Here is a 27,071-nt window from a genome sequence, read left to right as displayed (position 1 = left end):
CACAAAATCCAAAAAACATAATATTTTTATTAATTAACTGCCTGATAAACCTATACAATATTTACATTTTTAGGCTGCATACTCTTTTATCACCCCCTTCCTATGACAATGACTTTCTACTTTTTTAATAGAGAGAACAGAAAGATAAATGTCTTTCTTCTAAAATAGTTGGTTGAAATTTGTTTTCATTATTGATGGTAGCATCATATGCATATTTAGGATTATTGTGAACTTTGGGAAAATCTCTATAATATTTCTGCTGTACACAAGTGTAAGGTTTAAAAGAATTATCCACTGACTGGCTTCCAACTCTGTAGATTTCAGACCTTGTTTCTCCTCTTCAGTCCACATGCTTCCAGTGCTGAGGACCATCACACACAATATCAAGACAGAACCTCTGCCCTGAATCTCTGTATCATGATGTTAGGTGAGCTGGCACAATGGGCAATAGAAATTTTCCTGGAAGATGAGCATATACCAGGATAACTAGCTATAATATGGAAGTGACTGAAAATATAAATATATCCCACTAAACCCACTCTAAGTGTATCCTCAATTGTCTTTTTCTAAGCCAGATTTTAAAAATACACAAAAACCATGACTTCCCCTATAACACTTGACATAAGGAAAAGTGTAACATGAGAAATGAGAAAGTTGGAGAGCAAAGAGTGAGCTTAATTGATTGCAATTAAAATATCTAGAAATTTTTCTTAGAAAAATTTCTAAGGGGTTAATGTTCAATAAACCTCAGGCTGATGTCTAAAGCTAGCATGATCCATGGCTTTGGGTGTTAAATGCTCCACTCCCAAATTGCAAATGTGATTCTGGAAATCCTAAGTCAGCTTCATGATCATATTTGTTGAAAACTAAACTTTTTTTTAATGATTTCATCAGTAAAATAAAATAAACTCTCTTTTTAAAGTTAGTCCAGTCATGTCCCAGGTATCTCTCTCTCTCTTTGTAACATAGATAGTCCAGCAGTTACACTGAATTTTGTGACCACTCATAGGAGGCAAGACCATACACCAAGGTGCCTAAGGTACGTTATAAAGATAGGCATTGCTTATGGGCACATAAAGGTTTTAAGGAAGTCACATTACCTAAAATATGACCCTTTGAATTTTTTAATTACTTAAATGAATTGAAATGGAAGATGAGTTGAGATTATCCATGTGAGTTAGAAGTTGAGTGGAATTAATCTAGGAAAGCTCCTAGGGGAAGATGTGTAACTTGGGGCAGTATTAGGATAGTGCTTAAGTTCCATGAGGGCATGGACTTTGTCTGCTGTGTTCACTGCCATCTCCAGTGCCCATAATACTGGGCAGCACATACTAAGTGCTCAATTAACATTTTTTACTTGAAGGAAGGGAGGGAGGGAGGGATGGAGGGAGGGAGAGGGGGAGTGAGAGAGAGAGAGGGAGGGAGGGAGGGAGGAGAGAGAGGGAGAGATAGAAAGAAAGAAAGAAAGAAAGAAAGAAAGAAAGAAAGAAAGAAAGAAAGAAAGAAAGAAAGGAAGGAAGGAAGAAAGAAAGAAAGGAAGGAAGAAAGAAAGAAAGAAAGAAAGAGAAAGGAAGGAAGGAAGGATGGAAGGAAGCCTATCAGTGTGTCTCAGGTGAAGATAAAAATAGTCCCTCCCTCATCAAGTTGTTGTGAGGATTAAATGAGCTAATACACATAAAACACTTATAAGAGGACCTTCATTACTACAATGAATACTTGAACTTCACTTAGTTCCTTGGAGCTATTATAATATTCAAGGTATTCAACAAGAGAAGAAAGTGTTATTGATTGGCACAGAGAGAAGGGAGCTGAATTAGAAGAATAATTAATGTCAAGGGGTATGAAATCTCTATTCTGAAAATTCACAATTTCATGGGAGAGTCCAAAAGATCTGGGACTTGATTCTCAGGCAGGAATGAAAAGAAGAGCATGTCCTGTGATGTGGCAGGAAGACTCATCTTAAGCCCCAAATGGGTAAATGCAATCAACAACATCCTGTCAGGAACTTTTTGTGGTCTCATGTAAATATAGGCTACCTGAATAAAAGATAAAAACTGTCATTTCCTCTCTCGTGTTGTAGCATGATGATTTATCTATTCTTTTGAAAGAACCAAACCAAACCTAACAATTGCTTTAACTTTTCTGGTGTATATATATCCATTGCGAAATATAAGAAAAAATGGTCCAAGATGATAGGACATTTTTAGGACATTTGCAGAGTGGAACACTAGAAAGAATGAGGAATAATTAACTCAATCCAATGGGCAAGTCATTATAATTACTCCTAAGACAAACTATGAGGGAAAAAAGTGTCATGGACTGTTTAATCAACCCTAAACTGCGGGGGTGACTAGTTATAACTTAGGTGTTTTCCAATTAGCTAATACAAAACAGTAATAAATTGCCAGCTGCATTCTTAACCTAATGCTTCCATATACTTAATAAGAGTTATTGCAGAGTTCTTTTAAAACTTTGAATTTGACTTGGGATGGTCATTAAAAATTTTATTTATCAAACCCATGATCTTAAATGAAATTTAGGTTCACAAAGGCAATATGAAATATCACTGAAGCAGGAAGCAGGATTTTAACATACAGGCAAGCCACTGTGAATAAGGAATCCTTTAAATTGGGGAGAAGGTTGAGGTCCAGGCATAAAAGAGCAATGCACAACTGGTCTCCCACCATTTACAATCTGCTCTTGCTCTGAAGGGCAGGAAGCGTCACAGTCAGCACTATCCATGTTAAAAGCCGCATAAGATGTATGGCAGGGAGCTTGCTGTTTCAGATAATTCCATGCAGAAGACAGTCTGGTCAGGCAACTTATGAGCAGTGATGGCTCCCCAATTTGCGCTCAGCCCAAAGGCTCATCTCACCCCAATTGGCAAGGTGAAAACAAAGGTTGACACTGTCTAGCACAGACCTTCAGCTCTAAGTACTCCAGAATACATACATAATCTTACTGTGATCAAGTATAAGGGTGGGATTAATACTGTCTTCCCTATGCCTCAACCTAATTTCTGAAAAATCTACCCTTCAGCTCATTTGTGTAAACACTAACAATCATTTTCAAAGACATCTTTCTGAAGTATCTGGATACTATTTTAGAATAATCTTCACTTGTTTTTCCCATGGGCCAATATTCATTAAAGTAAAATCATATCCACTCAAATCCCAATAACTAATGAGGAAAAAGCATAGAGAAAAGAGCTTGACCCTTAAAGTCAGAGAAACCTAGAGTAAGCTCTCAACTCATTAGAAATAGGACCTGGAATAAGTTACTTGACCTGAAGAAGCCTGAGTTTCCTCAACTTTAAGTGGAATTGAGAAGCTTCACCTTATAAGGTAGCTATAAGAAACAGTAGGGGCTCAAAAAATACTCTCATTATTATTATGAGCAACATGAAGATTTTGTGGTAATGCAACAGAGAGAGAGCATTAGTAGATCTAAGTTCCACTCCTCAAGGCCCCAAATTTAGCTGTATATGAGGCAAATCGACCAAGTTCAGTTTCCTCATCCTTAAATGAAAATAACAGTTGCAATCTTTGTAGAGTATATAATTTTAATGACGAAAAATTAAAATGTATAAATCTTTAAAAATTAAAAGCACTGGGCTTCCCTGGTGGCACAGTGGTTGACAGTCTGCCTGCTAATGCAGGGGACACAGGTTCGTGCCCTGGTCTGGGAAGATCCCACGTGCCGTGGAGCAACTGGGCCCGTGAGCCACAGCTACTGAGCCTGCGCGTCTGGAGCCTGTGCTCTGCAACAAGAGAGGCCGCGATAGTGAGAGGCCCACGCACCGCGATGAAGAGTGGCCCCCGCTTGCCACAACTAGAGAAAGCCCTCGCACAGAAACCAAGACCCAACACAGCAAAATAAATAAATTAATTAATAAACTCCTACCCCCAACATCTTCTTTAAAAAAAAAAAAATTAAAAGCACTATACAAAGTAATATTAATGTAATTGCTGGTACTGTTAGAAAGGCCAAACACCCTTTGTGTTTTTGTTTTTGCTGTTTTCCCTGTCCTGCTTCCAGTTGAACGCATAAGAGTTCTACGCTCGTCTAGTTCAATTCTGCCAGTGTGTTAGGGGCAGCACCAAACCACCTTTGCTCCCTATCTGGTTAAAATATGACATTTTTCCAAACTGAAATTTGGCAATTCTAGACAGGATGTGGTAGGTGCTGCTGAGTAAAAAGTCTGAAGCAATTTCTCTTCCTAGGAATGTCCAGGAGGAATCCTCACCTACTGAATGAGGTTTTAATTGTCTGGGACACCTTCCTCATTATCCTGCTAGTTTCCCTTCCCAGCTGCCCTCTGAGCTTGTCCACTGGCCTTTTGACTGTCTCTGACCCTTTCTGAATGTGTCTTGTCTCCCTAACAATGAAGTACTCTTCTTGAGGCCAGGATCTGTATTTTAATTATCTTTGAATCTTCCATGTCACTTCTCACTCTCCTTTTCACATGCTATTGATTAATTCTAATCTTGGATAAATCCTTCTTTTTAACTACTTATTACCTCTCTTGAGTTTAGCAAAATGACTGTCCAACAGAATTATGGAGAAGTCTGAGTTTTTCCATCTGATGAACAGCATAACAACACTTCATGATATGATAATAATAGTAATTATGATAACTAACACATATCAGAAATTTATAATATCCCAGGCATTATACTAAGTGCTTTACAAACATGACTTCATTTCATCCTCCCAGTAACCTGATGAGGTAGCTATGATTATGTCTCATTTATAGAGATGGAATCAAGGCACAGAAGAATAAAGTAACTTGCTCAAGGAGTATAATAGTTTGCCCAAGTTTGTGGGTAGCAGAACCAAGATCTTGACCCAAGGGCATACCACCTAAATATTTGTAACACTTCTGGCTTTTGTCCCTAAACCAAAGTTTCAAAATTTACTTGGAATGCAAAGTAGCCTATTGCTAATTGTGAGACCTTGATTTACAGAGTTGTATACACACTTAGTTTCTCTCTCCCATTTTTATGAACCAAACCCATTTACAGCTTGCATTGTCATTTAAAGTAATGAAACTGCCCTAATTCATAAAGATTCAGTTTCTTCAAATTGTACCAAGGAAGAGTTTGCTTCCTGTTGGCAGGGCTGATTTATACGTTAGATACAGCAGGCACAGTGCCTACACCCCACAAAACTTGTAGGGGCCCACAAAAATCCTTTAATTTCCTTTAAAATAATAAGAAAAAAATTGAACTTTTGGGTCAAAGGAAATGTTGTGATATATAACATTAGTATATTTGTCTTCATAACAACATAATCATGAAATATAGTTATTTATGTATTTCATTTTTATGGAGGAAAGGGCCCACTATAGCAAAAATGTCTAGGGCTCCCTGAAAGTCATCCTATGGCCCTGCCTGTTGACTGAGCAGGGTTTATGGGCACTTTCTGTCTTACTGTTTCTCACTGCACCCTCCCACATTACCCCCAAGGTCACACTGCTGCTGCTTTGTGGCTTCTGGCTCTTCCCTGTGGATATCAAGTGTGACAGAGAGGTCTGGTTTGTAAAAAGAATGACAGCTGATCTTTAGCATAAACAGCACATACTGAAGTGTTAGGTGGTTTCCTTCTCCCTTTCAGTGTGATGAGGAAACGTGGCTATGTTGGGGTATCTACATCACCCATCAGATGAGGGTTTCCTGGCCACAAATTGTCTAGCCACAAGAAAATGGTTCACAGCAAAAGGATATTACAGAGAGGAAATTTAAAATGTCAGGAAAAAACATCCTAACTGCTTACTGGGGAGCATTCTTAAATCTGGGGTTCTAAGAAATGTACCTGTAACAACTGATAATAACAATGACAGTTCTAGGTCACCTGGGGGCCAAGGCCCTAGAAGGGAAGACTTTCCCCAACTTAAGCTTGCTTTGCGTCAACTCCTCCCCCGCCTCATGCTCATATTCTTGAGTTCTTTTTGGAAGCACAGATTCCAAATGTCTGAAATAATCACAAGCTTAAGGCAAGCCTCAGGTTAAGACAAGGACCCTAGTGAGAGGACGAATGCCATTTTGGCCCCAGCTAGGCTAGAGACCCATTGAGACCTGTGGATTTTAACTTTTGTTCCATTTGAACTGTACGTAATGGCCTTTATTCTCAAGTCTGGCTTGTGAGTAATGAATATGAAGTCCTCCTTTCAGCCTCTTAGTTTAAAGAAAGAGGAAGGAAACAGTCCATTGTTTTTCTAACCTTGCAGTTTCCTAGAGTAAGATGGAAAACTGAGGACGGCAAGTGAAAGCAGCAGGCATCTCTATGGAAGGACATCCGGTGAGGCCAGCCCGCTCTTGAGGGGGGTATATGTTGACTATGGGGCAGTGGCGGACAGGCATAAAAACAAATTGAAATAGTGTGTGTGTGTATATATATATATATATATATGTATGTATGTATGTGTGTGTGTATGAACAACAATTTTCTCCAATTCTGAGAGAGATTTTGTTGTACCCAGAAGAACTGAAAGAGTGACCAAAAAAAAAAAAGGCGTGTGTGTGTGTGTGTGTGTATGTATTTAATATTCTGTTCTGTTCATCCACTAATCTGGTCAAAGATAGCTCTCAAGTTTGTTCAGCACAATTTGACCTTCATAATTATGCAGGTGATTATGGGGTCCCATTAGAGTTTTCAAAGCACTTTGTACACAAGGGGCCTTTAGACATTCTACTATAATAAAAACAAGCTCATAAAAATCCCACACGTTTCACACAGGCCCTTGATAACCCATCACACAATAATGACCTTGAGTAACTAACAGTCTGTACTACATTCAAACCAGTAGCTTAGAGGTAAGTTTTTGTATCTTACTATGTCTGGCTACAGTTACACAGGGCCTCAAAAGAAAAAACCCACACACACACTTGCTTTTGCCCTTAGATGAGCATATCCATGAGTGATCAGAAGTAACCCCCCCTTTCTTCTCCGGCCACCTTCTCCCAGGTAGCTTTGTCAGAGTAGACAGTCTGGGTCAGCACGCAGGTGATGGGGGCTCCAAGCCCAGTCCTGCCTATCTGTGGGATCCTCAGTTCCCTCCTCTCTCTGGGCCTCAGCTTCTCTTCTGTAAGACAGGAGGGTTGATCTAGAATCAATGGAATTCTCTGCATGTGCTCTAGGGCTTTTAGGCTGGGGAAAGCTGAGCATGGAGGTGCTGCCCACCTCTTCTCAATCAGAGCAGATCCCTTTATGTTTTATAGGTAGGGTTCTGAATTATCTTTCAGTTGAAGAAAAAGTTTGAAAACCATAAAGCCAGATGATCTCTAAGGCACCTTAGAGATGCCTTAGAAAGAAAATACATTTCACTTGCCAGAAAAGTGGGGAAAAGATCAGAGGCGACTGAGTGCATGGTAAGGCCTTGCTTGAGGACAGGCTTCAGTGGGGCAGCTCAGCAGACAATGATGGACACCCAAGGGCCTCAGAGAGGGGCCCCACTGGGAAACAGTCAGGGCCATAAGACTTTATTGACCAGCATCTTTCACACACGCCATCTGATTCAATCTTTACAAGGGAGTAATAATATCCCCATTTTCCAACTGTAGAAACTGAGGTTTAGAGTGGCTACATGATTGTTCAGGATCATCCAGATAATCAATTCCAGAGACAGGATCCCAACTCAAGGGGAGGAGAGATGTGCCAACTAGGGTGGGGAAGAGAAGACCAAGTTTTCTGGCCTCTTTCCCATTTTGTTCCCATCACATGCTAAGCTCTACAGTCTACCTAACATTTATCACCTTTCTACTGCGATAGAACATCACTGTTTTTACATTCAAGAAATTTATGACTAGGAAGACATGTGTAAATGCAGTATTGTTAGTGTGGTTCACCCAACATTTCTGTTCTCCAGCCAAAACCAGAGTAGGACTGTACTTTTACAGTTTCCGCTTCCTTACAGTTGAGTGTGTCCATGCTTCTGCCAGCGACACTCGAGCTGAAGGGACAGGTGCTACTTCCAGGTGGAAGCTTTAAGAGCCTGGGCTGCTTCCCTGGGCCATGATAACTGGCAACATCTCCCGTGGTGGCTGCTCCATCAGCCAAGGTCCCCAGGGAGGCTAATTTGGAGCAGGGCCCCAGACAAACTGATATCATGTCTCATAAGGAAGATATAAATCTTCTTGTTTAAATCACTGAGTTTTGGAGTTGCTTGTTACCTCAGCATTACCTGGCCTATGCTGACTAATGCAGTAAATATTCACCATGGCAGAAGTATTATGAAGCCAGAGGTTTATGTCAGTCATTACTCACGTTAGTTAACCTATAGCAGCAATTCTTTTAAAGGGAGTTAGTTGTTAGTAGTACATTTCACTTGCCTACTATACCGTGGCCAGCAGGCTTCCATATAATTGAAGAGTATCAATGTTAATAAACTCCATTGATGTAATTTATTGTTAATTAAAACTTCTTTAAAGTTCCTACATTGTAGGCTTATAAACTTAGAAACTTCTAGAATATTTATTTTTATATCAATTTCTTAAATAGTCATAATAAACTCTGAGGGAGATGTGGGCATGTGGCGGAAGGGGAGGGCCTCGGACAGCAGGAATATGTACAAGGCACTTCCAATTTGCAGAGCTATTGCCAGTTTCTTTGACTTGTCCCATAAGGCCATACCATATTTTCAACCAGTTCTCAATTTCAGCTTTACCTTTCTATGATATTCAAAATACTACAGCATTATGCATTACAAATTACAATTCTCTGTTCTCATTTTAATCCCTTCCATCAAGAAATTCTCTGTATACTAATTCCTCTCTAAATTCATGAAGCATCATTAAAAGTTAGCAATAAGCCACCATTTGTAGAGTATGGGAGAGGCCCTTTGCTTTGTGTAAATTTACTCACTGACCCTCACCACAACCCTGCGAGGTAGGCATTCTTGTTACAGATCTTACAAATGAGAAAACTGAGGATTTTCTTATGGGCAAGTATCCTATCCAAGTCTCACAGCCTGGTGAACCCGACAGTCTGCCTTCAGAACCCACACGTTTTGCCCCCACACTTCCCAGGCCTCCTGGTTATCTCGCTACTGAGGAACACACCCCTCAAAATGGCTCAGGCATCTTCGGCCTCAGTCCCCCATTCATACCACCACATAGCTTAAAAGCAGCGAGGGGGCCAGAGAGCAGGGCCCTACCGGGCACAGACAGAGGACCGGCCAGAGCGCAGAGGCCATACGTCCCTGAGAACAGACTGTGCGGCTTAAGGCAGCCAGCCAGAGCTTATTGTCCTGGGGCCCTTCTGAAAGAAGGTCTTAAAACAGTATTTGATGATGTGGAAACACACAAGTATCTCATGTAACTGATCTCTGGAACTCCACAGATATTACAGAAAATGCAGGGAGTTGGGAGGTGCAGGTCTAGGCCTGGCTCTGTCATTAACTAGCTCTGTGACTTCAGCTAATAACAGTAAACAGCACCCTGGCAAAGAGTGCTAACACTGGTGCCAAATGCTGTGCTTGGCACTTCATGTGCATGCTCTTTTTTCATTTACTCTTCCCCCAAACTACAAAAAGTAGACACTGTAATTATTCCACATTTCAGAGATGACAAGTAAGTGCCCTGTACAAGGATACCCAGATAGGAAGCAGCAGAGCCAGGATTTATTCCAGCCATTTCCTCTCTCTGGGCCTCAGTTTATCCATCTATACAATAAAAAAGTTGGTTTCGATTAACTCAAAAACCTATTTTAGCTCTCATATCTGGGCTCTTTCACAAATATCCAGGGAAAGCAATCTAATCAATCTATACCACATTGAATTTGCAGAAAATCATTTGTACCACTTTCCCCTTGGCCCAACTTTGTTAGAACTTGCAAGAATGGACCAAATTCTGATCAACACAGCTCCTCTTTTCTTCAGTTCCTAAATATTATTAGAGAGCACTTAGCAAATCCACTACAAAATTAATCCCAATGACAGAGGTTATAATGAGAAAAAGATTGATGCTTAAACATATTCCCTTTTCTTGTAATAAAATGATGCAACCCTTTATTCTCATGGGTGGGCTTATAACATGGGGAAGCAGTTTGGAATTAAGACTAAATTCATCTTCTTTCCACAGTGCTGACAGAGGTTAACACTGCCCCTGGGGTTAGTCCACTGGTCCAAGTTCTAAATGTATTTGTCATTTTAAATAACAAACCAACTAATAACAAACCCCAAATAATGAATTTTCTCTAGGGCCTTAGTGCTTGATTCTAAGCATCTAATCCCAGATGTCCTCAAACTTTAGGGTGCAGCAGAATTACCTGGGGAACTTGCTAAATATGCCAAGTCCTGGGCCCATCCTCTGAGGAAGATTTTGAGGTCTGGCGAAGAGACCCTGACACTGAATTCTTAACTTCCCCCACCACCCCCAGGCAAGTCTGATGCCCATAGTTTGTGGACTACACTTTGAGAAATGTAGTCTAGTCCTTGTACTAGATTCATTTACTTCATTTTCCTCAAGAGAGATAGGGACTGACCTTGCCATTCTGGCCAGACACAAACCAATGAGGTCAATTCAGAAGACCAATTCAATTGTGGTTTGTTTGGTTTGTTGAGGAGGTTTTATTATTTGTTTTTGTCAATTCAGATTTTTAATTGTGGCACACAATTGATGCCCAATAAACATTTGTTTATGTTGAACAAAATCACTATTTGATTTTTTTTTTTGCTGTACAATGAATGGACAAGTTTTTCATTGAATTACCACACTTTACTACTTGTTTTGGGACATTAGTCACTGCCTTCACGCCATTTCACATGGTTACTCAATAGTGTTTCACCCTATTCCCTTGAAACTCAATCTGAAAGTACCACCTTAAGGTGACCATGTAATTTATCATCCAAAATGAGGCTCTGTTAATAATTTCCCCAGGACAACAGGCATAAGCCAAGACTGTCTGGGAGAACTGGGAGACATGATGCCCCCCACTTTCACTAGTTAGAAAAGAGATCACTGGAAGGCTACCTACTTGCCCAAAACTCCAAAGTGACCCCTTCCCTCTATGAAGGGCCACAGTACTGGATCAGACACTGCCTTGTGTTGCTTTTATCTTTCCATGGGACTTACAGCTGCCTAGCCACCAAAATGCTTGCCACTGCTGTAAAGGCAGAAGCCATGTCTCTCTTCATCTCCCTCACAGCACCTGGCCCACGTATACTTAGCAAGTGTGTCATCTGATGGAGAGGTGACCTAGGTAGCAGAATTCACTGTTCATATGATACTGTGGGAGCGCTCATCCAGACTAGGGAGGCCTCACATGTAGAGGAAATCCTTTGAACCACAGAACCAGAAAAACTGGGTTTGCTTTCTAGCTGTGTAACCTTATACAAATCACTTAACCTCTCTGAGCCTTATTTCTCCATACATTAGGGTTGATAATATTAATCTCCTAACATTGTTAGGTAGATCAAATGAGATAATATATGTGAATTACCTAACAGGGCCTTCTAAACAATGATAATTCCCTCCATCTGCTCCCTGCAACACTGAACCTACTAAACAGAGAGAGATGAACTAGAAAAGGCCATCACTGCTTACGGTTCTAGTTACTAACACAGCATAATAAGCTACCCCAAACCTAGCTACATAAAATAACCATTTTATTATCCTGAGTCTGTGTGCCAGGAATTTGGAAAGGACACAGTGGAGGCGATTTGCTCTGCTCTGTAACATCTGGATCTCAGCAGGAAGGACCTCAATATTCAACTTTTCTGACCAAGAATCATCTGGGACATTTTTCATTCACATTTCTGGTGGTTGACACTAGCTGTCACCCAGAAGGCCTACAATGTGGCCTGGGCTTCCTCACAGAATGGAGGCCCCTGAATTCCTACATAGGGGTTCAGAGCTCCAAAGGCCAACATTCCCAAAAAACTAGGAGGAAGCTGCATGGCCTTTTTTGAGTTAGCCTCAGAAGTCATATGCTGTCAATTCCACCATAATCTCAAGCCAGCCTAAGGAGGAGAGCAAAGATCCCAACTCTTGACAGGAGGAAAGTCAAGGTCACTGTGTAATAAGATTATGTGGGATGGAAGAACTTGATTTGGTCATTTATGGAAAATGTAATCTGCCACATTTACCCTGTAAGTGATCACATGATAAAGATGGATAAATTTAAAAAAAGAAAAAATAAACCACCACACACATCTTAGAATCCCAAAGTGTTTAAGGATCTCCTGAACCTCATAGATAATCTAGGCTTTGGTTAAGCTAGCCAAGCCCCTGCCTTTAAGACACTAAGAGATGGGTTTGTGCCTTAAAGATGCCCTTACTTTTAGAAAAAGTTTGTTGGTAAAAAAATCAATCTTTAGGGCTTCCCTGGTGGTGCAGTGGTTGAGAGTCCGCCTGCCGATGCAGGGGACACGGGTTCGTGCCCCGGTCTGGGAGGATCCCACATGCCGCGAAGCGGCTGGGCCTGTGAGCCATGGTCGCTGGGCCTGCGCGTCCGGAGCCTGTGCTCCGCAACGGGAGGGGCCGCAGCAGTGAGAGGCCCGTGTACAGCAAAAAAAAAAAAGAAAAGAAAAGAAAAAAAAATCAATCTTTATCAAGCAGAAGTTTTAGGAGATGGACATTCATATTTGGTGAGTTGTGTGAGGAGTTTACTTGCATACCAAATAAAATCTTAACCTGGCATTCATGGTCTCTTATAACCTGGCCTGTACCTACTGTACCCATTTTATCTCTAGCTACACTGAATCACAAGTCATTTCTGGAACAATAGGGTTGTATTTTTTTTTTTGGTCATGACATCTTTGTTTGGGTTATTTTCTTCTCCTTGGAATGTTCTTCACCCATGCCTATCAAAATCCTACCCATCCTTCCATGCCCAGTTTCAATGTCACCTCCTCTCTGAAGCCTTTCCTGGTTGCCCATGAAGGTAATCTCTCCCTCAGAACTTCTAGAGATCTTTATTTATATCCTTCTTTTATTTATAACATATTCCACCTCACATAAACTTTGCCATTTCCCAAGGCCCACATCAAAATTTCACCTCATTCTTTCCCTCTGTCCTGATCCTTACCCTTAACTGATGCTAAGAAGAAAGCAAGATTAAAATGTCTCCCCCATTTTGGAAGTAACTGGGTTCTCACCTGGGCAGAAAGTGTTGGCATTGAGAGGTGGTAAGGAGTCAAGGTACTAATGGGGAAGACGAGATAAGTCAGGTATGACTGCCTCTACCCAAATGATCTCCATCCTCTCTCTCATGATTTCTTCTTATCTGACTACTCTGCGTTCTGTCACACACACACACACACACACACACACACACACATACACACTCACTTCAGCCACTGAAAAGCATTATGAATCTCTATGGGGAGTGCCATACTTTTTTCAGACACTTAAATTATCATTTATCTCAGAAATGTGGAGATCCATATATTAATGAGGAAATCTGTCTACTTATTGATTCTTTCCTGTTTAACAAGAATCTCTCAATCCTTGGATTCCTATTCTTTCTTCAGAACCACATTCATCTAACTTGCCATGGACACTCCCATACTCACAGAATTATATTTTAAATTACATGGTTTTACTGTATGTGGAATCTAGAAAAATGTTATAAATGATCTTATTTGCAAAGCATAAATAGAGACACAGACATAGAGAACAAACCTATGGATACTAAGGGGGAAAGGGGGGTGGAATGAATTGGGAGATTGGGATTGTCATATACATAGTGTATATGACATATATACACTATGTATAAAATAGATAACTAATGAGAACATACTATATAGCACAGGGAACTCTACTCAATGCTCTGTGGTGACCTAAATGGGAAGGAAATCCAAAAAAGAGGGGTATATATTTATGTATAGTTAATTCACTTTGCTGTACAACAGAAACTAACACAACATTGTAAAGCAATTATACTCCAATAAAAATTAATATAAATAAATAAATTACATTGACCTACACTTCAAGTTACATTGTGTTTCTTTCTACTGGGCCAAATAGTATATTTGAGCAACTATTCTCCTGTTAAATATGACCATCAAAAAGGAGAAAATCCTCCTTTTTATAACTTTAATCTGAGGGAGAAAACGCTCATGAATTCAAGCACAAAAGCTCTGTTGCACTATTTGGCCTGACCTTCATGCCAGAATTATGACTCTCCTTCATATCCCATTATTTGTTTCCTCTAATCTTCATTGTATCATGACTTCAAATTTCACATCTTAAATTTCAGCTAGTGCTTACTTAAGCTCCTAAAGCAGGTTAATTAATTGCTGTTAAATATTCATGATTTAGGCCACAGATTCACTCTATGAAACAGCACCCTCCAGAGTGAGGAAGAACCGGGAGTTTCCCCTGTCCCAATTTACCCCATCAGCTAAATGGTCTCTTCCTTTATGCGTGTTCTCTTTTAAAATTCCAGCAACTAATAACAACTTAAAACAAGCATCACTTTACCAAAGACAACAGCACTATTTTAATACACTAAATGCCATCAAAGAAAGTGCCACCACTTAATCAGACAGACTATCTACTCTACTCTGTTGAATAGTCAAGAGTGGCCCAATCCACTAACTTACCACACATATGTGGACCTCAGCCTATCTTAGCATTACTCTTTCAAGAGATATCAAAGTGAGGTAAGCAAATAGAGGACAATTCAACCCTTAGCTTTATGTGATACAATTCATGTCTCATTTAATCATTCATTCAATATAACTATAAATACTCCTTGAGTACCTACTTTACCCAGTCAAAGATACTGTAATCCAATAGTTCCCAGTATTTAGATTCTACAGACTAGTAAAATTCCCAATATATCTGATGGACTAACAAATGCTTCCAACTTTTTATTCTGCTGAAGAATGTCAAATTATGAAAATCAGTGAGTCTCCCAGTGAGAGACTAGAACAGAATTCGCTGATGGCACAGGAGGGGCAGGTTAAAGGTAACTGAAAATAAATGGACAAATCCACAAAATGAGAAAAGGTAAAGAACATTCTCTGGTCTCAAAGTTAATGTGTTAAGAAGATCTGAAAATGTTAATTCACGCCCATCCTTAGCCAATGACTAAAGTTTTGAAGACGGATAACACCAGAGTTGCAATACCTATGCAGATTCTTTGCTCAGCTCACTCCTTCCTACCAGATTCCCAGAGACAGGCCCACATTGCCCTGCCTAAGGGCTTAGCCCCTGCTAGAGTCTGAAGCCAACTATCTCACAGACAGGAAAATCTTGCTGAGTAATCCTGAGCCCAACCAAATCAGCTCTAAGCCTAGTTCTAGTTATCGGGCTTTCTTTGTGACCTAGCCTTTACCTTCTAGCCCAGTTTCAGTTACTCTTCTCTTCTATGATTCCTGATGCTTTCTCTTGGCTCATTTTCATAGTTCAAGAGTCTCCAGATGGGCATTATACCTCTAAATCTCAGTCCCCATGCAGAGGCTCTGATACCTACAGCTAGTTATTCCTAGCACCAGCTCCCACCTCAATGAAACATGATTTGTTGCTTGCTCCCGTTGTTACAGCTGGGAAACCCCTGCTAGGCTCTCTCTGAACTTCCTGCCAGCCATCCTCTCTGCCTGGACCTAAAGATATTACCTATTACCAGACTTTACTGATGCCACATTCCACCCACATAAGACGACTGGCTCCAAGAAAGCTGGGTGTTTTCCTTGAGAGAGAGCCCTTAATACTTAGCTTCTAAGAGTTCCATGATTTTGAGAAGATAAACAAAACCACTGCTATAGGGCCATTTTGTTGACTGATTAACCTGAATTATATATTCCAGGCTGGTACTTATGCTTATTTTATAACAAAAACAGGCTTTAATGAGGGGAAAGTATACCAAGGACCCTCAGTGTCTGGAGAAACCTGAATTTAAGTCTAGTTCTCCTATTTCTTTTCTAGTTCACTTCTGGCCTATGCACCATCTTCCATCAAACTACTTTTACATTTCACTCTGCTGGTCATGCTACCAACTGACATCTCTGTTTTTAAATAAGATAATACAATGCTTGGCACATCGTAAGTACTCAACAAAGATGTCAGCTGTTGAGCTTATTTCTCAATCAGGTAGGGCCACTTAGTACAGAAAAGTGAAAATTCAATGTTTTCATGGCTGTTCTCCCTGGAAAATACTGCCAACTTAATTCCTAGGCAAGTCACTTTTCCCAGGAAAAGGTAAACTCCTCCAGATATGTCCTTAGTTCCCATAAGCCTAAGAGAGTCATAGGCCAACAGCAAGGTGCAGACTGGTCTCAGAGATGATGCTTGTGAAGCTATGTCACTAGTATGAAGAAGTGAGAGGATGATGTCCAATGTCTGTCTGGGTAAAACTGTGAGGTGGTGTGGAAAGTTTGTGGGGGGCACTCCAATCATTCTGGGAGTCTTCCTTCATGCCCTCCTGTTTTCTCCCTCTGTCCTTATCACCCTGATGGCTAACTGCTGAAGCATTAGCTGGTAAATGAGGAGCTGACAAAGTGAGGTATGAGAATTCATTAGCACTTTCAAAGGGAGCCTCTCAAGGTCTATGCTGAGTTTTCCTCAGATCATCAAGCTGATCCAACAGCCTACATGGCCTATGAAGCAGCAGCCCACTGTCACAGTGTCCAGAATGCTGGGTGTCCTGGGTCTGGGATTTGATCCCTGGAGTATCTCAACCTCACCTCTGGAAACGGACTCCACTAGGTGGGTTTTCCCCTGTGTAATGCCACATGGGTAGCTCTGACTTCTCGTTCCCAAGGTAAGCCTTGGCATACTACATCAGAAAGATCTAAGACCTTAGATCTTAATCCTTCGGCAAAGACCTTTGATCCATGGTCATTCAAAATGTGTGTAACTTGATGTTATAGCTCAACAGAAGGAGGTCCCCTCACAATTTGATTTTTTTCCGATTTTTGTTCAATTTCTTCCTTTATTTATATATATTCTCCAAGATATCTCTCACACTCCTACCTTGAATTAAGTCTGTCAATTAATTCTTTAAAGACACAATAAAACTGACAGGGTACAGAAGTGATCCAGACAGTTCTTCTTGTATGCTAAACCTCAATCTCAACTAGGAAATCTTTAAAAAATTATTAAGCAAATTACTGTCATGAGAATTCTAGTCATGAAGCAATTCCTACCATTTCTGGAAATTTTTTTAACCCGATGATGCAGTAACACATCTAACTTATTAAGTTTTTTGTATTTGATAACAGCTGTGGTATCTAATCTTTTTCATCATTCAAAATGGAAACTGTCCTTATTTCAATACAGTCAAGTGAATCTAATTTAAATAGCAGAGCCTTTTGGAAAACAGAGACTCACCTCTCAATGCAAAGAACAAATATTTGCATTACCTATTTATATTAAAATATGCAGAAATTTCCCAAGCATTCAGCCAACTTATAAATTTTTATAACTTCTCTGAATTGTTAACATTTTTTTAACACACTGCATTATTTCAGCTTTGTGAAGGGCTCAATAACAATCCCTCTGGTCAGGAAAAAGGAAAGGACATTAGAATAAAGAATGCAGAATAAATAAAAACAAAACAGTACAGCCCGTACATCCACTCATACAAAGACAACCTTTATGGTGAGCTATAAGCAATTATAATAACACAATGTGCTTCATGTTGATTTCAGCAGTGAAAAGAATTTCTCTAGTTATTGAAGACTTTCCTGGCCAAGTTTCAGAAAAAAAAAAAAATCTGATTCTATCCCAATCTGACTTCTGTGCAATGCAAGTCATGCACATTTTAAACGCTGGTATATAATGCTGCCATTCTTCTACGAACTGTTAACAGCTGTAGAAACTATTATAGCCGGCTTCAAAACGCGTCTGTGTAGTCACTGCTCTCCAGACACTTAGCAATCCCAAAGCTATTCCTGGACTCACTCAGATTGCAGTGCGAACACAAAGTTTTGATTTATGTTGGTAATGAAACAACAAACTTCTGATCTTTCCTCTAAATGGCCATTCAGATTACATGAACAGCATGTGCTTCAGGGGAAAGTGGAGGGCAGAATTTACAGAAACAAAAAGGAAGCAAGAAAATAAATGGAGGGGCCACCCACAGTTACCTTAAGGAAAACCCACAGTCATCAGTATAAAGCACTGTATTGGAGTTACATCTTGTGGCCACAAAAGGCACTTGTGCTTGGACAGAAAGAAACAGCAGCAGAAGCTTTAGATGAGGAGAATAACCCAGTGAGAGCATGTGCCCTAAGCAGGGACATGTGCAAAGCTGGTGATGGACATTAACACACCCAAGGTGCTACCCTGGCTATGAGCAAATATGCAAAAAGGCCATGAAATTCTCATTTTAACTGAAAGTTCCACTTCCCTGAATCATGACCAAAATCCCCTGAAACTGACAAACTCATGCAAGGGAATTTTTTAGCTGTAGCAATCCAACCTCCCCCCCAAACACAATGTCCATTGGAGATCTTCCTTAAGTTATGAAGTTCCCTTATTCCACATTTGCCAGCGATAACTCAAATATATGGGGGTGCTTCCCTAAAACTGCTTTGTCTCAAGCTAATCATTAAAGGATACCAACCAATTCTGTATCTAAGTTGTTTATAAAGAATGTAAATATTGATATGTAACCAAAATTCAAATAATGTCCACTTGTGATGATAGTGATGTAACATGAAAGAAATCTCCATAGGATATTCCATATCTTCTGTTTTCCAATTTAGAGACCAAGAAGGTGGTAACTTTGTCCCTTCTTAAGATAAGTCATTTACTTAATTCCCTCCCTGCTGGCTGAGATAAAGAATTGAAGCCATAGTATTTCATTAACTTCCTCATCACTGAGAACCCTCTCTATGCTGAGTACAGGAATGCACACCAGAAGAGTAAGAGGCTCAACAAACACGTGAAAGGATGCTCAACATCACTAATCATTAGAGAAATGCAAATCAAAACTACAATGAGGTATCACCTCACACCGGTCAGAATGGCCATCATCAAAAAATCTACAAACAATAAATGCTGGAGAGGGTGTGGAGAAAAGGGAACCCTCTTGCACTGTTGGTGAGAATGTAAATTGATAGAGGCACTATGGAGAACAGTATGGAGGTTCCTTAAAAAACTAAAAATAGAAATATCATGTGACCCAGCAATCCCACTACTGGGCATATACCCTGAGAAAATCATAATTCAAAAAAAGTCATGTACCACAATGTTCACTGCAGCTCTATTCACAATAGCCAGGACATGGAAGCAACCTAAGTGTCCATCAACAGATGAATGGATAAATTAGATGTGGCACATATATACAATGGAATATTACTCAGCCATAAAAAGAAACGAAATAGAGTTATTTGCAGTGAGGGGGATGGATCTAGAGTCTGTCATACAGAGTGAAGTAAATCAGAAAGAGAAAAACAAATACCATATGCTAACAAATATATATGGAATCTAGAAAAAAAAAAGGTTCTGAAGAACATAGAGGCAGGACAGGAATAAAGATGCAGATGTAGAGAATGGACTTGAGGACACGGGGAGTGGGAAGGGTAAGCTGGGGTGAAGTGAGAGAGTGGCATGGACATATATACACCACCAAATGTGAAACAGATAGCTAGTGGGAAGCAGCCGCATAGCACAGGGAGATTAGTTTGGTGCTTTGTGACCACCTGGAGGGGTGGGCTAGGGAGGGTGGGAGGGAGACACAAGAGGGAGGAGATATGGGGATATATGTATATGTATAACTGATTCACTTTGTTATAAAGCAGAAACTAACACACCATTGTAAAGCAATTATACTCCAATAAAGATGTTAAAAAAAAAGAGTAAGAGGCTCAGCCTCTGTCCTGAAGACGATTCAAATATAGTTGGTAAAGAAAACATGAATAGGTATAAAAATAAGTAGAAAATCAAGTAGCTCCAAAAGTGTTGAGGGTGTATAAGTATGGCATCATCTGAACAAGATGGAGTTGAAGGGCTATATAGCTATGGGCAAGTTATTCATGCTCTCTGAACCCAGAGTCAAAGTATAGCTAAAATGCTGCAGGAAGAGTGGTGACAGGATAGCTGTGGTATCTACATGAGATATTGTTCATTGTTCTTGTACCAGTTAGTATGTATTAAGTATGTATTAAGTAATGGAATACCCAACTCCAGTCATTAAATAACAAGGCCATTAAGTCATCTCACACAACCAGAAATATGAAAGTAGGTAGTTCAAGATTTGGTCTTGTGACTCAGGGTCTTTTTATCTTTCTCTTCTACCATTTGCTAACATGAATGCTTTGTCCCCATGACTGCTATCCCATGTTACAAAGAAAGCTGCTGTAGCACCACCTGACACCACATTTACATTCATGGTAGAAAGAATAGGGAAGGGGAGGTCTCAGTGAACTCTTCTCTAACACTTGCCCCTTTAAACAAGGAAACGAAAGCTTTTGCAGAAGCCTCATTCCCAGAGGATTTCTACTTGTTGACCAGAATTGTATCATATGGCTACCACTAACAGCAAGGAAAGCTGGAAATGCGTGTATCTGGTAATGAGACTACTATAATAAGCTTGGATAATCATGATTCAGCCCCAGAAGTCAGTACAGTGCTGCCAAAAGAAATCAAGTTTCATTAGCAAGGAAGAAAGAGCAAAGAGGGTGAAAATGGCAGCTGAGTACTCAATGAATAGTGTCTTCAGTGTTCCCTTGTTTTTGTTTTCTATCTTGATGAAAAACTTAAGATTTTCTTTTCTGCTGTTACAGAAAAGCAGAAATATGACTTCTATTTTTTATGCAGAGTACTTGTTTCCAATGATGGTATGATATAAAACAAATTGCCTTTTCTCTTTCAGTGCCATAAAACCATTTTATGAAATGAGGTAGGAGGTGTGCTATTCAAGCATAAAGGACTTGTAACAGACCGTACTGGCTGTCCACCCTACAAATATTTGCCCTAGTTCTTTGTTAATTGAACCCTGATCTTTATCATCCTCCACATGGCCATATGCTCAGTGAAGGTGTCCCTTTAAGTATCTAGGGGGTGATTCTTAAACTAATCTAATCATAATAATTTTATTTCTCAAGTCAGTAATTGGTTTAAGAACGAGTATGCAACATAACTCTTTCTGTCCAATGATTTGTGAGGGGATGTCTGCTAAGGATCTGCTAGGAAAAGCTTTCCTCTTTTGAAAGAGACGAATTGAGAAACTGTCCTTTTCTTCATCTCAAAGAAAACAGGTGAGGATATGATACTTAGAGCATCAGCAGCCATTTTGCAACCATGAGAGGATAAACCTAGGAAAAGATCAACATGTTGAGTATAGTAAAGCAGAAACTGGGGTCTTGATGTCATTGTTGAACCACTGAATTAACCAACCCTGAAACTGTCCTACCTCTAGGTTTTTTATTATGTGAGATAATAAATCCTTCCTTATTTAAAAGACTTACAGTTTGTTTCCTGTGAACCCAAAGCATCCTCAATGACATGGTGCTATCCCTAACAGCATATATCCCAGGTTCTAAATTTTCAATAATAAGCTTATTTCACCAGCAGCAGCATCAAGCTCTTATCAGTTCCCAGTTATCTGTAGGAACACTGTGCAGCTCTTTGATAAGCTCAAGCTGATTTATCATCATACTCCATGCTGCCACATCAGCCTTAGCAGAACTAGATATATGAAGTTTACGTGGTCAGAAAATCCAACCTCAGTCGTGGTGAAAGAAGGCTTTGAGGCTGTTCAGATTCAGCACTTAAAGATTCTCTATTTCCCCTCAGCCACCCACAACATGCCTACAGTGAAGTGCCTCACTAATTTTAAGAGAAGCCCCATACAGTGCTCCTAAAGTCACAGGCAAAGGGGCATCAGAAGCTTAAAAGAGTAGAGCTACGGAAATCATGAAATAGCTTGACAGAAAAAAAAAAAGAGCTTTGTCTATTAAAAAAAAATGGCTATAATTTTGGACTTTTAATCTTATAAACTAAGATATGTCTTGTACTTAAATTATATGGCAAAATAAAAAAGCTACAAAAGATACAAAAATACATCCAGATAGAAATGTATATAAATTGGAAAAATAGTATTTGGTCCTATTATGGTTTATCATAATAAATGGTTTATTTATGATGGTTCATCATAAATTCTCATCTAAAATCTTTTTATAGAAAAGATTTTAAACGATTAAATGTCTAAAATGTCAACTAACACACACTTTCCAGAAGTTGCCATGCACAGCTGCATGCTTGTTATATAAAATCTTCCAAAAGAAAATCTTGTATCATTCTTATTACCCAGGACTCTCAGAGGTAATATATCTCTCCTGATGATCAGTGAGTGTGCCTTCTCTGAACCCCATTTCAGACTTGCTTTAAAAATGCCCTTTCACTTACTCCTTCTTGTATGACAGTACCTTAAAAGAGCTCTAAATAAACTTTCTACCTTGGCAGGGGAAAAGTACACGGCAAGTTTTTGTCCCAAGTTTGATATGCCTTAGCAGGACTTAGCATAAGAAGGACATAGGACCAGATTCCCAACTAGATGGGGCAAACCACTTTGTTTATACCTTTACAACATAGTTTTCCATGTACTTCTAAAACCTGAGCTTGAGGATACCTTTTTTTTTTTTTTTTTTTGCGGTACACGGGCCTCTCACTGTTGTGGCCTCTCCTGTTGCGGAGCACAGGCTCTGGATGCGCAGGCTCAGTGGCCATGGCTCATGGGCCCAGCCGCCCCACGGCATGTGGGATCTTCCCGGACTGGGCACGAACCCGTGTCCCCTGCATCAGCAGGCGGACTCTCAACCACTGCGCCACCAGGGAAGCCCTGAGAATATCTTAATAGAAATCTCCAAAACTGGGGCTTCCCTAGTGGCGCAGTGGTTAAAAATCTGCCTGCCAATGCAGGGGACATGGGTTTGAGCCCTGGTCTGGGAAGATCCCACATGCCGCGGAGCAACTAAGCCCATGCGCCACAAATACTGAGCCCACGTGCCATAACTACTGAAGCCCACGCACCTAAAGCCTGTGCTCCGCAACAAGAGAAGCCACCACAATGAGAAGCCCACGCACCCCAACAAAGAGTAGCCCCCACTCGCTGCAACTAGAGAAAGCCTGTGCACAGCACAAAGACCCAGCAGCCAAAAATAAATAATTAATTAATTGATTAATTTTAAAGAAAAAAGAAATCTCCAAAACTGAAAAGCAAAAAGAACAAAGACTGAAAACAAATAGAAGAGAATATCCAAGGACTGTGGGACAACGAAAAAGGTATAACATATGTGTGATGGGAATACCAGAAGGAGAAGAAAGAGAAAAGAAGCAGTATATGAAACAATGATAGAATTTCCCCAAATTAATGTCAGAAACAATGATAGAATTTCCCCAAATTAATGTCAGACACAGATTCAGGAAGCTCAGGGGACTCCAAGAAGGATAAATATCAACAAAAAAACAAAAACTCCACATAGGCATTTCATTTTCAAACTACAGAAAATCAAAGATAAAGAAAAAAATCCTGAAAGAAGCCAGAGAGAAAAGACACCTTACCTATAGAGGAAAAAAGATAAGAATTACACCCAACTTCTTCTCAAAAACCATGCAAGCAACAAAGAGGGGAATGAAATATTTAAAGTGTTGAGAGAAAATACAGACAACCTAGCAACCTGTATCCTAAGAAATTATCCCTCAAAAATGAAAGAGAAACAAAGACTTTTTCAGACAAACAAAAATTGGGGGGAATTCGTTGCCACAGACCTGCCTTTCAAGAAACATTATATGAAGTTCTTCAGAGAGAATGAAAATATATAGGTCAGAGACTTGGATCTACATAAAGAAAGGAAGAGCATAAAAGAAGAAGTAAGTAAAGGTGATATAAGAACTTTTATTTTCCTTAATTAATCCAACAAATAAGTCTGTTCAGAATAATAATAGCAACAATGTATTTGACTATGTATGCTTATGTATATCATATATATATGCTTGTGTATGCTTATATAAAAGTGAAATGAATGACAGCAATAATACGAGGGATGAGAGGGAGAAAATAGGATTATTTTGTTATTATAAGGTACTCACACTACCCATGAAGTGTTATAGTGTTATTTGAAAGTGGACTTGGATTAGCTGTGAATGTATACTGCAAACTCTACGGGAATCACTAAAAAAAGAAGTATCACTGATATGCTAAGAAAGGAGATAAAATGGAGTCATATAAAAATGCTCAATTAAAACCACAAAAGGCAGAAAAAGAGTAGAAAATAAAAATAGGAACAAAGGGCTTTCCTGCTGGCGCAATGGTTGAGAGTCCACCTGCCGATGCAAGGGATGCAGGTTCGTGCCCTGGTCCAGGAGGATCCCACATGCCGCGGAGCGGCTGGGCCCATGAGCCATGGCCGCTGAGCCTGCGCGCCCAAAGCCTGTGCTCCGCAACAGGAGAGGCCACAACAGAGAGAGGCCTGCGTACCGCAAAAAAAAAAAAAAAAATAGGAACAAAGAACAAGAGCAATAAATTTTTAAAAAGTAACAAATATGGTAGATATTAATCCAACTATATCAATAATCACTTTGAACGTTAATGGTCTAAATGCACCAATTAGAAGACAGAGATTGTCAGAATGGTTCAAAAACAAGACCAACTAAATGTTGTCAAAAAAAAACCCACCTTAAATATAAAGACATATACAAATTAAAAGTAAATGGATGGGGCTTCCCTGGTGGCGCAGTGGTTGAGAGTCTGCCTGCTGACACAGACGACGCGGGTTCGTGCCCCGGTCCGGGAAGATCCCACATGCCACGGAGCGGCTGGGCCCGTGAGCCATGGCCGCGGAGCCAATGCGTCCAGAGCCTGTGCTCCACAACGGGAGAGGCCACAACAGTAAGAGGCCTGTGTACCGCAAAAAAAAAAAAAAAAAAAAGTAAATGGATGGAGAAAAATATACCATGCTAACACTAATCAAAAGAAAGCAGAATAAACAAATGGGACCTAATGAAACTTAAAAGTTTTTGCACAGCAAAGGAAACCATAAACAAGATGAAAAGACAACCCTCAGAATGGGAGAAAATATTTGCAAATGAAGCAACTGACAAAGGATTAATCTCCAAAATTTACAAGCAGCTCATGCAACTCAATATCAAAAAAACAAACAACCCAATCCAAAAATGGGCAGAACACCTAAACAGACATTTCTCCAAAGAAGATATACAGATTGCCAACAAACACATAAAAGAATGCTCAACACCATTAATCATTAGAGAAATGCAAATCAAAACTACAATGAGATATCATCTCACACCAGTCAGAATGGCCATCATCAAAAAATCTACAAACAATAAATGCTGGAGAGGGTGTGGAGAAAAGGGAACCCTCTTGCACTGTTGGTGGGAATGTATATTGATAGAGGCACTATGGAGAACAGTATGGAGGTTCCTTAAAAAACTACAAATAGAACTACCATACGACCCAGCAATCCCACTACTGGGCATATACCCTGAGAAAACCATAATTCAAAAAGAGTCATGTACCAAAATGTTCATTGCAGCTCTATTTACAATAGCCAGGACATGGAAGCAACCTAAGTTTCCATTAACAGATGAATGGATAAATTAGATGTGGCACATATATACAATGGAATATTACTCAGCCATAAAAAGAAACAAAATTGAGTTATTTGTAGTGAGGGGGATGGACCTAGAGTCTGTCATACAGAGTGAAGTAAGTCAGAAAGAGTAAGACAAATACCGTATGCTAACACATATATATGGAATCTAAGAAAAAAAAAAAAAGGTCATGAAGAACCTCGGGGCAAGACGGGAATAAAGACACAGACCTACTAGAGAATGGACTTGAGGATATGGGGAGGGGGAAGGGTAAGCTGTGACAAAGTGAGAGAGTGGCATGGACATATAAACACTACCAAACGTAAAATAGATAGCTAGTGGGAAGCAGCTGCACAGCACAGGGAGACCAGCTCGGTGTTTTGTGACCACCTAGAGAGCTGGTATAGGGAGGGTGGGAGGGAGGGAGATGCAAGAGGGAAGAGATATGGGAACATATGTATATGTATAACTGATTCACTTTGTTATAAAGCAGAAACTAACACACCATTGTAAAGCAATTATACTCCAATAAAGACGTTAAAAAATAAATAGATAAATAAATAAATGAATGAATGAATGAATGAATGAATGGTTAAAAAAAAGGAAGAAAGCAGGAATAGCTATATTAATTTCAGGCAGAGCAGACTTCAAAGCAACGAAAGTAAGCAGAGATAAAGTAGAGCATTACATTTAATAAAGGGGTCAATTCTCCAAGAAGACATAACAATCTTTAACATGTATATTCGTAACAACAGAATATCAAGCTACATGAAGCAAGAACTGAGCAAGGAGAAACAGATAAACCCACTATCACTATTGGAAACTTCAACACCCCTCTATCAGAAATGGACAGATCCAGCAGGCAGAAAAACATAGTTGAACTCCATAACACCATCAATCACCTGGATGTAACAGACATCTATAGATTATTTCATCCAATAACAGCAAAATACACATTCTTCTTAATCTCACATAGATTATTCACCAAGACAGATCACATTATGTGCCATAAAAAGGCAAACAGTCTTAATCTGGAGTGAGTGACCCCATCCAGAGGATTATGTTCCATTCCCAGCCCTGCGTTTCATGAAGGACCTCCATAAACTAAGTCAGTCCAGAAAAAGACTGACAGTGACTAGAACACTGAGAGAAACATAAGGAGAAATGAAGTATCTGATATGCTTAGTATGCAGAAGAGAAAACTTAGAAGTTATAGGATGGTTAATTGTCTTCAAATATTTTTGGAATGGGTCGACAGAAAACATGTTGTATGTCAAAGGAAGAACTCTGGCTGCCAACGAGAGGAATGAAGTTTCATCTTGACATGGAGAAGTTTCTTACAAACTTTACTTTCCAGCAAGGGATGATGGCCTCACCCACATATGGCCAACAGCGGGCACTCCAGCACCACAAGGGCTCGATGGAAGTCGAGTGACCATCAGTCAGCAAGCCCTTGAGAGACATTTCTGCAGCTGGGGCCAGAAAAAAACCAGATGATTTTCAAGAGCTCCTTCCACAGTTAGACTTGGGTTTTGTTCCCAAGTGATGTGACCATGAATTCTGAGA

General features: G+C 39.9%; 1 long non-coding RNA gene across 1 annotated transcript in view; it reads right to left on the bottom strand.

The window, feature by feature from the left end:
- LOC132440001 (uncharacterized) overlaps positions 1 to 27,071 on the bottom strand; it is a 150,183-nt gene that overhangs the window by 106,533 nt on the left and 16,579 nt on the right. The window lies entirely within an intron of this gene.

Source organism: Delphinus delphis, chromosome 16 (genome assembly GCF_949987515.2).
Source record: "Delphinus delphis chromosome 16, mDelDel1.2, whole genome shotgun sequence".
NCBI lineage: Eukaryota > Metazoa > Chordata > Mammalia > Artiodactyla > Delphinidae > Delphinus > Delphinus delphis.
This window is presented reverse-complemented; position numbering and strand designations above follow the sequence as displayed.